Source organism: Tenrec ecaudatus, chromosome 1 (assembly GCF_050624435.1).
Source record: "Tenrec ecaudatus isolate mTenEca1 chromosome 1, mTenEca1.hap1, whole genome shotgun sequence".
In the NCBI taxonomy this organism is placed as follows: domain Eukaryota; kingdom Metazoa; phylum Chordata; class Mammalia; order Afrosoricida; family Tenrecidae; genus Tenrec; species Tenrec ecaudatus.
The window spans coordinates 304,960,951-304,972,934 of NC_134530.1; the positions used below are offsets into that span (position 1 = coordinate 304,960,951).

Here is an 11,984-nt window from a genome sequence, read left to right on the forward strand (position 1 = left end):
GTGGTACATTGTTTAGTAGATTATTGCAAATGGGAAGCTTCAGGAAGCTGATAAAAATCCATGCCTTTCTACTTAGGAGTACAATGGGTTTTATGTGGTTCCTGCTCCCAATCCCCAACCCCCACTTCAGAGTTTTGAAATGCATGTGATAAAATTTTAGAAGACAAGGCAAGGGGGCAGAGAGTGGATGAGAATATAATCTGGGGCTTTCCTACCCTGACCTCTTCTGAGTCTGATCAGTAAAATCCAATGAAGCACCAAAACATATCCCGGGCCATGCCAATTTCTCTCCCTCCTGTCTTTCCCAGCTGTGTAGCATTTACCTTACCCAGAGAAAGAGCTGGCCCTTGCCCTCAGCTCTTGGCAGGTCATCTCTAGCAAAAGTATTTTCATTTTCATAGAAAGGTTGGGTCATGCCAGATATCTAACATGATTTATGATGGGGCTTTGGAACTGAAGTCTGGAGGTATCTAATTTACCTCCGGTTGAGCTGGATACTAAAAATCAACCACATAAGTAGTCAATCATGGCCACTTGATTGATCTTCAATAAAAACTCTGGACACAAGAGCTCTGGAGAGAGCTTCACTGGTTGACAACACTGCACTGATATTGTCACCCAGGGTTGTCTTATAAGGGTGGCAAGATGCTGTCCGACGTGCCACAGGGAGAAGACACCTGGAAGCTCCGTATGGGAACTTCCCTGGATTCTGTCTTATGTGCCTCTTTCCTTGACTGATTTTCATCTCTATCTTTTCCCTGCACTAAACTGAACCACAAGAATTAACACTTTTCAGTGGGTTTGTGAGCCCTTCCAGCCAACTATCAAACCTAAAGGTGGTCTTGGAAAACCCCTAGAGTATGCTGCTTGTGTTAGTCCAGAGGGTGAGTCTGGGGAATGCTTCCTAACTTTACATCAGCTACTTAAGTCAACCTGATGTTCTTGATTTTACTAAGAGATTCAACTGCTCACCACGAATAAGGCATTCTTTCTTATAGCTATTCTGAGAGAAAATGCCTATCACCCCTTGTGTTAGTCTGGGTACATTAGAGAAGCAAATCCACAGAAACTCATATGTATAAGAGTTTTATAAAGGGAAAGCATCCCAACCCAGTACTGTCCAAGTCCATTAGTCCAACATTAGCCCATATGTCCAACAACAATCTACAAAGTCCTCCTCCATCTCACAAAACACACTATGATGCTGACTGCAGGAGGAAAGCCGACTCAGCACTGGCAGGAGTCTCCACACGGCTGCTCCGGCACCCAGGCCTGCATCAGGGTAAGTCTATGTGGCTTCTCCTTAGGGATGTCTTGCAGGAAGTGAGCCTTGCCAGCTGAAGCAGGGAACTGCCTAAGGTAGCTGCACCCTGGTCCAACCATTGGAAAGCAAGAGACCTGGGAGTTAGAAAGGTGAGGCTCACCAAGCCATTTATTTCTCCCTCCTTCAATTAATCACACATGTGTTTATCAGCCAGGTTGGCACAATAAACCTTAACTATCTATCTCACCCCTGTATGACCAGTCTCATCTTACCTGGGGCTAAGCCCTCAGATATCGTAGGAAGAGAGCTTCGCTGCATTTAGTGAAGACAGTGTTACCCGTATTTATGAAGATAGCGTGTCATATGCATTCAATAATACATTGCATGCCATTATCTGGTCACTACATCAATTCATGAGAACGACGTCTAGTACATGGCTCTGCTGTATCTTGCTCTGGTTGACAAGATCTGTGGTCTGGCTCAGGTCAGCAGCGTAGGATTTTGGCACATCCCTTGAACATTTTTCTCTCATGATTTCCTGGGGTGGCAGCCTAAGGCCTGGCCACTCACAGTGTGGATATGCAGACCCCACTGCAACTTCCCTTAGGCCTCTAATTCACAAAGCCTTTAGGACAAGGCTTCAACTACAGTGTGATCTGCACATCATATTCCCTCTCTACCATGTTCTCTTCTCACACAGAGCATCTGTCACCCAGTGCCCCAGGAAATAACTTGGGTGGCAGACAGACCTCCAAGAAGGAGCCCTCCTATGTCATTTCCAAATGGCAGGTCCAGTGGCTCCAGCCTGCCGCCTGAGCTATGGAATTTGGATCGGCCAGCCTCCACAAGTCAATGAGCCACTCCCTTGAAGTGAATCCATCTTTCCTGCTTTGCTTCTTTCAGCCGTTTCTCTGGAGACGCTGGTGAAAGCAGAAGTCATGGTACTCTTGCAGCCTGGCCAGTGCTTATTGGGGTGTTTTGCTACTTCTTCTGAAGAGGGTTTTCAGATCTGTTCTAATGAATATGTCTTCTTTGTGTGTGGGGGGTGGGGTGGGGAGGGTTCCGGGAAAATCAGAAAACCTGCTAGACAAATTCTAAAAGAGCGGTAGCACTTATATGTCTTATTTTTATAAGTAAATAATGGTCCAAAATGCATCTACTGATTTTAAAAGCACATAAACATTTGAAAGGGAGTCAGTGGGAAAGAATGGGATCCCAGCGGGGGACCCAGCTCATGCAGAGCTTGAAAGAAGAAAAGTGGGGTGAGTGCTTGATCTTGTTATGCCAGGTGCATGATATTTTCTCCACCACAGGTTGGGAATGAATTGTGAGATAAATTTGAAAGTCTGCATCGAACCGTGGGTATTTACAAAGTCAGTGCTGCGTGTGCTATTTCATGGTATTCTTGTCAGTTGCCATCAAGAGTATTCCAATTTAGGGCAAGCTCCTGGACAGCTGAACAAAATGTTGCCATGTTTTGTACCACCGTCATGAACATAAATACATCGGAATCCATTGCTGTGGTTGCTGGGATCCTTTACAACCATGGGCTCATCTGACGACCATGTATCAGACAACATTCTTTTGGGGTTCTGTAGAGATTTCATCGGCTGATTTTTAGAAGTAGATTGCCAGAGCTTTCTGCCTACGCTGTCCTAGTTTGGAAGCTCTGCTGAAACCTGTCCACCATGGGTGACTCTCCTAGTATTAGAAATGCCAGGTGGTGTGGGTTTCCAGCTTCATGGTGACAAGAAAAGTAACATAGGATGATAGACTACCAGACCAATGGTGGTTTTCATTCCATAGTTAGAAAAAAACAAAAAAAAGAAAAAGACATACATAACTCCAGGTCTGTCTACTGACCTTTATGACTATGAAGGTGTGGCCTTTTTATAAGAGAGACACTGGAAACTTTTTCTTCCTCTCTAGCCATTCACCTTCCTTCTTGTTGAGACTCTGTGCCTGCCTCCAGGGGTAGCCCCATGTGCACCACCAACCTGAAGAACTGTCAGCACCCTGCCATATGCCCACGGGTATTAAGTCTACACAACCCTAACCTACCAGCCTATGACATCCCTGCTTCCCACATCACTTTTATGAGTCATTGACCTAAAGCTACGTGTGTTTGACGAAGGTCCCTAATAGTATTGGACCGATGAACTTGAATTAGACTAGGCTGCAATGCCTTCTTGGTATAAAATTACTTTTTGATATAAAGTTATTTCTTGTACATGTGAGTGTCACTGATTTTGTTCAAGACAACCCAGCCTAATAAACTGTCCATTTGCAGTATTTTGATTACAGTGGAATTAGATAATTAAGACACATATTAAGGTTGAGATCTTATTACAAGAAGGAGAGAGAAGTGAGGACGGAGGTAGACATGTCCTAGGCTCCATCCTGCTTTGGGTCTTCTGTGAATTCTGCCCAGGACACTTCCCATCCTCTTAAATAGTACTTCCAATCCCAACAATGGAGATACCGTCCCAACCCCCCTCCTGAATAAATCACTTCAGAGGACAGCACTGAAGCTACAGCCCAGGGAGAGGAGTGTATCTGATCAGAGAACACAGGAGCAAACAAAAAGGGAAGAAGCAAGAGTGGAACACATCTTGGCCCACCAAGCCCTGAGGACAACATTCCTGCTCAGAGCAGCCAATGCACCAAGAGGACCATAGGGCCAAGCCCACCACGACACATGACATCCCTAACTGATCCATAGTGCAACAGGGGACAACACTGGAGACACAGGGCGGGACTTGTGCCCAATCTGATCCCACCACACCAGGGGAAACACTAAATGCATGCACCAGAGCAGCAAGGGAAGCAAAGCAATGAAGTCCCCAGGAATATGAAAAATAGACTTGGGGGGGCGCCAAGGTGTGGCACCCCATCAGACTTAACCACAAAACACTCCTATAGGTCAACAAACAGATCTGAAACTATAAGCTTCTCTTTTTTTGTCATTGGTTTTGTTGTTGTTTTTTCTTTTGTTTTATTTTGATCTGTCTTGTCTCTGTGTTTATGATTGTCTTATCTAGATAAGATAAGTGAGATAAACAATCTGGAGGAGAAAACAATGGGATTGACAGTTCCCTAGAGAACATAGGAGAGTGTGAGACCTGGGAAAGAAAGGGGGGTGTCAACAAACCCAGACACATGGGAACAACAAGTAATCTAAAATTGATGGTGAGGAGGGCATAGGATGCTGGTGGGGCTTGATCAAGGACAATGTAGTCAAGAGGAATTACTGAAACTTGAATGAGGGCCCAACATGATAGTGGGGCAAGTGGAAAGTAAAAGGAAATAGAGGAAAGAACTAGGAGGCAACAGACATTTACAGAGGTATAAATACAGGCATGCACATATGTAAGTATATTTATATATAATGATAGGGAAATGGATCTATGTACATGTATTTATATGTTAAGTATTAAAGTAACCAATGGACATTGGACCTGTACTCAAATACTCTCTCAACACAAGAACACTTTGCTCTAATAGCCCGGCTTTCTGTGATGCTCACCTTTCCGACAAGATTGCTGAAGACAAAATGGTTGTGTAAGCAAATGTGGTGAAGAAAACTGATGATGCCTGGCTATCAAAGGATATCGCATCTGGGGACTTAAATATTTGAAGATAGACAAGCAGCCATCTAGCTGAGAAGCAACAAAGCCCACATGGAAGAAGCACACCAGCCTGTGTGATCATGAGGTGTCGATGGGGCCAGGTATCAGGCATCAGAAAACCCAAAACAAACAATCATATCAATGCAATCGAGGGGGATGGGAGTGCAGAGTGGAGATCCAAAGTCCATCTGTAGACAATTGGACATCCCCTTATAGAAGGGTCACAAGGAAGGGCCAAGTCAGTCAAGGCACAGTATAGCACTGATAAAACATACAACTTTCCTCTAGTTCTTTAATATTTCCTCCCCCCTCCCCCCACTATCATATCCCCAATCCTACCTCACAAATCTGGCTAGACCAGAGCATGTACACTGGTACAGATAAGAGCTCTCAAAACAGGGAATCCAGGACAGATAACCCATCAGAACCAATAATAAGAGTAACAATACCAGGAGGGGAAGGGTAAGGTGGGGGGAGAAAGGGGCAACCAATCACAATGACCTACATATAACCCTCTCCCAGGGGGATGGACAACATAAAAGTGGGTGAAAGGAAACAGCAGTCTGTATAAGACATGAAAAACAATAATTTATAGATTATCAAGGGTTCATGAGGGAGGGATGGTGGGAGAGAAGGAAAAGGAGCTGATCCCAAGGGCTCAAGTAGAAAGCAAATGTTTTGAAAATGATGGTGGCAACATATGTACAAATGTGCTTGACACAGTGGATGCATGTATGGATTGTGATAAAGAGTTATAAGAGCCCCCAATAAAAATTTTAAAAGAAATATACGATGAAAAAAAGCCTTTCCCATGTACTCATCTTGTTGCTATTGAATGGATCCTCAAATCATGGTGACCCCATTCACAATGGAAAAACTTTGCCCAGTCTTGTACCATACCCAGGATGGATTGTGGGGCAGGCTAGTATGGTCCACGGGGCTTTGAGTCAACTGATTTCTTGGAAGTAGATCACCCGGCCGATCTGCGTGGTGCATCTTAATCGGGAAGTTTTGCTGAAATCTTTTCAACATCATAGCAACAGGCAACCTTCAGCTGTCACATGGTGGGGGTTTCCATGAGATTCATTGACCAGGGATTGAAAAACAACTCAGACCTCCTGCGTGGAAAGTGAGAAATCTGCCCTTGAATCAACACTGCCTGTGCTAATCTGCTACATGCTCTGGTGCCCTGCACCTGCACGTCACAGTACCTGCCTCCCTTGATTGTAATAGGTACTTTAGGTGAACCTGTGAACCCTGAGAGAGCAGGGACTGAGTCTGCCTCTCACATAGTGACACTACAGTAGTTGATTCCTACATATACTGAATACAATACCCATTGACTAGCTAGGAGGAGCCCGTGCCCCCATGGTTACGCATTCACCTGTAACTGAAGGTTGGCAGCCTGAATCCTAATTTGCTCTATGGCAAAAAGATGTGGGAGTCTACTCCCATTAAGATTACAGCCTGGAAACTCTCTGGGGTCAGTCTGCTCTGGTCTAAAGCATTGCTGTGAGTTGGAATCAACTCGGTGACAGTGCCTAAATGAATGGGAGGATGGGAACAGGGGGATTAAGGGAGAAGTGGTGGGAACGATAGGGAGGGAAGAAAGGAGGGAGGGAAAGAAGGAAGACACAGATGATGGAAAAGAGAGAAAGTGGAAAGGAAGGGAGAAACAGTGGGACCTCAGAAAAGACATAAGGCTTAACAGTGCCTGTTTAGACATCATCTACAGGGAGGGCAGATGAAATCAGAAGAGGAGGTGGGGAGGAAAAAGCACAGGAGTGTGCACAGAGCAAACAGACAGCGACCACGAAAGAGCGTGTCTACTGGAAAGGAGAGGGAGTGAAGGAGGAAGGACATGAGGCCACAGCAAAGAAACAATGCTTTCAAAAGACGGAAAACCAAGAGAGAGACAAGCCAAACTCGGGCGACAGCCATGTCGAATAACACATTTTTTTGGACTCCGCATGCAGAAAACCAGTGGTGGTGCAGGAGCGAGGGAGAGACGGGGCTTGAGACGAACACAAGTAGAAGCTGGGAGTGTGGGCTTGATGTGGGGGACAAGCAGCAGTGAAAGGAAAAAGGAGGACGCGAGGGCAGCTCCGAGGAAGAATGGGGTTTGTAATTGGTTCCAGTCTCTGAGTCTGGGGAGATGTGAGATGGTCTGTAATGTATAGGGCAAGACCATCAATAAAGAAGAGACCAGTGAAGGGATAGGCAAAGGGGGAATTTCGGAAGGTTTCCTGACCTCTCCAGAGATAGAGGGGTATCAGGCTCTTGGAGGGAGGGGATCCATCATGGCTCAACAGTAGAGGAAGGAAGGAGACAGAGAGGCAGAAGAGGAAGGAACCCACCCAGGTGGATGGAGACAAGGTCATTGTGGCACAGTTGGTCCCAGGAGGCAGTGGCGGTTCAGCTGAATCTTCTAGGACATACACCAGATGGAGAAACCCCTTGCTGAGTGTGTTGGGCTGGGTTCTCCAGAGGAGCAACACCAGGGGCACACCTATGTCGATAAGCAAGGAAGCTGATGTCAAGGAAAGTGGCTCACACATTGGTCGAAACCAAACTCACCGAGACCCCGTAGGATAGGGTAAACCCGCCCCCATGAGTTCCCAAGACTGTGAGTGCTCAACGTTGGTTGTAGCCCAACTCGTAACCGCTACACCTCCAGGGGTCCTCAGACCCTGGTAGAAGAGGTTAAATCCAGTTTGTTTGGCAGATGTTCTGCTAGAGCCTTTTCCTGACTGGCGTGCTTTCCTGGGGCTGGGAAACTGGGGAGTCAAAAGGTGGGAAGTCTGTGATGGCCTTTAGAGTTTATGTTGACTTACATTTGTGTACGGGATGGAGTCCAATGCCCAGGGCGTCAATCAGCTCACAGCTCACGATGCCCAGGGCATCACAGCTCACAATGCCTCCTGAGAGGTGCGCCCTTTTTATGAGGGACACTGGGGCCACTCCCCAACGTGCCCCTTCCCCACCCGGCTGACCTCTCTCTGCCCCTTCACCTTCCTCCTTGTGGGAACTCTGCCTGCCTCCAGGGGTGACCTTATATGGGCTGCCTGATCCTGAGAGCTGTCGGCACCTGACATGTTTGGAGCCACATGACAGCACGCAGCAGCCAGTTGTCTTCCTGGCACCAACTTCACCTTCCTGCACAGGAGGCCTCCATCTATGTGAGTCTGAAGAGGGCTCCAGCCAGCACCGGGCTCATGAAATTCAGTTGGTCTGGGCTGGGAGGCTTTCTTGATGTAAGATTACTTCTGGATATACAGCTCTTTCATATACGTCTATGAACAGCAGGGATTTTATTTCCAGACAGCCTAACCTAATGCACCAGGAAAATGGGCAACTGCAGAGCCAGAAGATCAGAGGCCAGAGGCGGAAGAGACGATCAGTAGGTCAGATGTCATGGCAGGCTATGGACAGCTCCCAGGGTCATCGGGGACTATGACAGGGCACCAGCACATGCCCCAAGAGGCCAGACACAAGCTCCTTGCCGGCTGGAAGGAGAGAGAAAGGGTCAGTTCTCCACAGCATCCTCTTCATACATATCTAGTAGGCTACTTCCAAGGACACATTCTCAGGCTGTGACCTGCACCTTACTGGGGAGAGGGTACTGCCAAACTACAGAGAATCCCAGCCAGGTCAAGGTGATACAAAACCTAACTATCACAGCCTGCCCCTTGTCAACTTTGCTCTTGTATACACCTCCTTAACCACACACAATCTCCAAAGACAAGAATGAAACCAGACGTGCACCTAACATGCTATCACTAACACAAATCCAATGAAAACACACTCTCCCGTTTACATGTCATATTTTGTGAATGCATGAGACAAAATATTTTATGTATACGTACAAGAGGAGATACTAAGAACAATTACAGCTCCCATCTCTGCAACTGATCATATGGTCATAAGTGGTCTTTAGACCCATCTGCTGTCACCACCCATTGTGTTCCCGTTGCCCTCCGCAAGCACTTTAGCTGGTCATGCTTCTTCACCTGGCAGAGTGACCCAAACCTGCCTTCCCGTAGAACCTGGGCCATTAGTAGGCATGACAGAATTGGGTCGCTGTAGTTTACCAGTAACTTACTCATCGGCTACGGTAGCACGAAGACACGACCCAAGGAAGCCCCTGGATCCAGGCAAGTTTCCTTTACCCGCCATTATGTAACACCAATTCCATTTCCCCTTGGCCATCAGGATCCATCACATCCCTCAGGACAGTGACGTCCCTCTCTGCTTGTTGGTCCAGAGGCATGAGGAGCCCCAGAGAGCTAGGAGATCTTCTTAATGCCGATTCAGTGGAATCAGTGCTGTGTCTCCAGGAGAAAGGACCCTCCCTTTGGAACTAGGCCCTTCAGTCCTAAAGAGTATTGGGTCCAGAATGAGAAATGTTGAAGCTGAGTCACTGCAAGTAATAATGAGCGGTGCCACTCCTAAACCCCACCCTTGGTTCCTGGACCTGTGAATCCTGGATATGGAAAAACCATGGGGCTGCCTGGGGCTGGGAAGCTAGCCAGAAGCTGGTGGAGGCAGAGGCACATCGGTAGGTCTGAAATTCTGGCAGGCTGTGGATAGCTCCCAGAATCAGCAGACACTATTGTGGGCTGCCAGCTCACATCCCAAGAGATCAGGCACAGGATGCAGGCCACTCTGCAGGATTGAGAGAGAGAGAGAGAGAGAGAGAGAGAGAGAGAGAGAGAGAGAGAGAGAGAGAGAGAGAGAGAGAGAGAGAGAGAGAGAGATATCAGGTTCTGTAAAACATCTCTTTTATAGATATCACACAGGATACACTTGCAAGGAGACATCACCAGGCTGTGACCTTCATCTTGTGGAGGAAGATGCTGTCAAACTCCAGAGAATCCCAGCCAGGCCAAGTAGATGTGAAATCTACCTACCATGTGGACTGAACTCGAAAGCAACGGTTCTCAACCTGTGGGTCGCGACCCCTTTGGGGATCGAATGACCTTTACACAGGGGTCACCCAATTCATAACAGTAGCAAAATTACAGTGATGAAGTAGCCACAAAAATAATTTTATAGGTGGGGGGGCGGTCACCACAACATGAGGAACTGTATTAAGGGTGGTGGCATTAAGAAGGTTGAGAACCACTGCTCCACAGAATGTTCAAATACATGGGAAGTCTGGACCCCAAGGAGGCCTTCCTATAAAAGAATGAAGACCCTGAACTCCTTAGCAGTCCCACCTTGAACGTACTCAACAATTGTTTCAAGGAAAGGAGACTTTATGCGCATTTCAAGAATTGTTTCGAGCAGCAAGGTTAAGGTCAATACAATAGCCTAGATGACCAGATTACCCTCTGTTGGAGTGACCAACCTCGCTTCCATCCCGGCTTTGTTTGTGACTTGGCACGCTGCCATACTTACTGGAGGCTTTAAGTCCAGCAACCAGCCTCTCCACCCCACTCTGGAGTCATGGCCCCAGGAAATGGCTGGAGCCAACATGGCCAGAAGGAAGAACCGGTGTTCGCTTTCATAATAGGTACAATCTGTGCTGGAAATTATTTTACTATAGAATTGCTGCCTGTGTATTTCACGTTCCAAGATGTACCTTTAAACTCCAAAGGGGAAGAGAAGCAGGGAAGAGGGAAATAGGTCTCTATGATCACCTGTTCATTGGTTTGACCCTCTGATTATTCCTAAAAATTAGCAGATATCAACTCTCCAAAGAAATGAGAGTAGTCGTTTCGGAACACAAGACCAACCAACCTATTGCTGTGCAGTCGATTCTGTGCAGAGAATGCACTTGGTTGTTTACAGGAAGGTTCAGGGTCTGAGTCCACCCAGGGGGTGTTGGAAGAAATTCCTGGCGATCTACTTCTAGAAATCCACCACTGTAACCCAGAGAGAGCACAACTGTACTTGTCACCAGGAGGCCGAGTCGGTGTGATGTCCGCTGCTTTTACTGGGACCCAAAGAAAGGGTGGGAATGGGTAGACCAGCGCTGTGAGAACTTACAAATAGCAAGATCCCTGGGGACGTGAGATTTTAGGGTGGGAAGGAAACAGAAGGGAGATTTTGAAGCTTACAGAGAGAGGAGATGGAGAGAAAGAACAACAGCAACAAAAGCCCCCGGGGTTTATTTGGGCAGCCGTGACATGTCCTAAGAAAGAAACTATTTCCCTGGGAGATGGACGGCAGAGAAGGGGGCGAAGGGAGACTCCGGATAGGGCAAGATATGACAAAATAACAATCTGTGGATTATCAAGGGCTCATGAGGGAGGGGGCAGCGGGGAGGGAGGGGAAAAAAAGAGGACCTGATGCAAAGGGCTTAAGTGGAGAGCAAATGCTTTGAGAGTGATTAGGGCAAAGAATGTATGGATGTGCTTTAAACAATTGATGTATGTATATGTGTGGATTGAGATAAGAGTTGTATGAGCCCCTAATAAAATGTAAAAAAAGAAAGAAAATGATTAGGCCAATGAATGTACAGATATGCTTTATACAATTGATGTATGTATATGCATGGATTATGATAAGAGTTGTATGAGCCCCTAATAAAATGTTTTTTTTAAAAAAACTATTTTTTAAAAAATTTAAAACAAAAATAAAAAAAGAAAGAACCTATTATCAGAGACTTGTTGGAGTAAAATCGACTATCAAATGGGATCTGAATCAAAAATCTTCTCCAGCTATTTCATCCTCAGCTCACCAAGCCATCAGCTGGTTTCTCACCAGCTCCACTCCTGCTCCTGAGAAACCAGTGCTGTATGCATTGTATCACTCTTCCATCCCTGTGAGAAGGATGCTATTAAGCTTCCCGTGTGGCAGAGGAGACCACTGAGAGCCAGAAAGAATAAGTCCCATAGATGGTATCTCATAGAGCCTACATTCAGATCAAGGCCAATAAGAAGTCTCCGAAGTTTGAGCGGTTAACCAGAAGCTTGGCTGCCTCCGGGTCCTGCGTTTTACTGCGTGTGGTAAAGAAACCGAGGAGGCAAGAAGAAATGGAGGGGAGAAGTGAGGCGGAAGGAGGGAAAAGCAAAAAAAAGAGATATCTTCTCAGAGAAGCTTAGAAGAGCAAACCTTCTTAAAGAAGAGCCTATTGTCCAGAAAAC

The 11,984-nt window shown here is 46.5% G+C and overlaps 1 non-coding gene across 1 annotated transcript; it reads right to left on the reverse strand.

Annotated features, from left to right (window-relative positions):
* Positions 1-2,319: 2,319 nt before the first annotated feature.
* LOC142438338 (U7 small nuclear RNA) lies at positions 2,320-2,378 on the reverse strand. Its single transcript, XR_012782730.1, has one exon. It is a non-coding gene; the product is annotated as a U7 small nuclear RNA (small nuclear RNA).
* Positions 2,379-11,984: the final 9,606 nt, after the last annotated feature.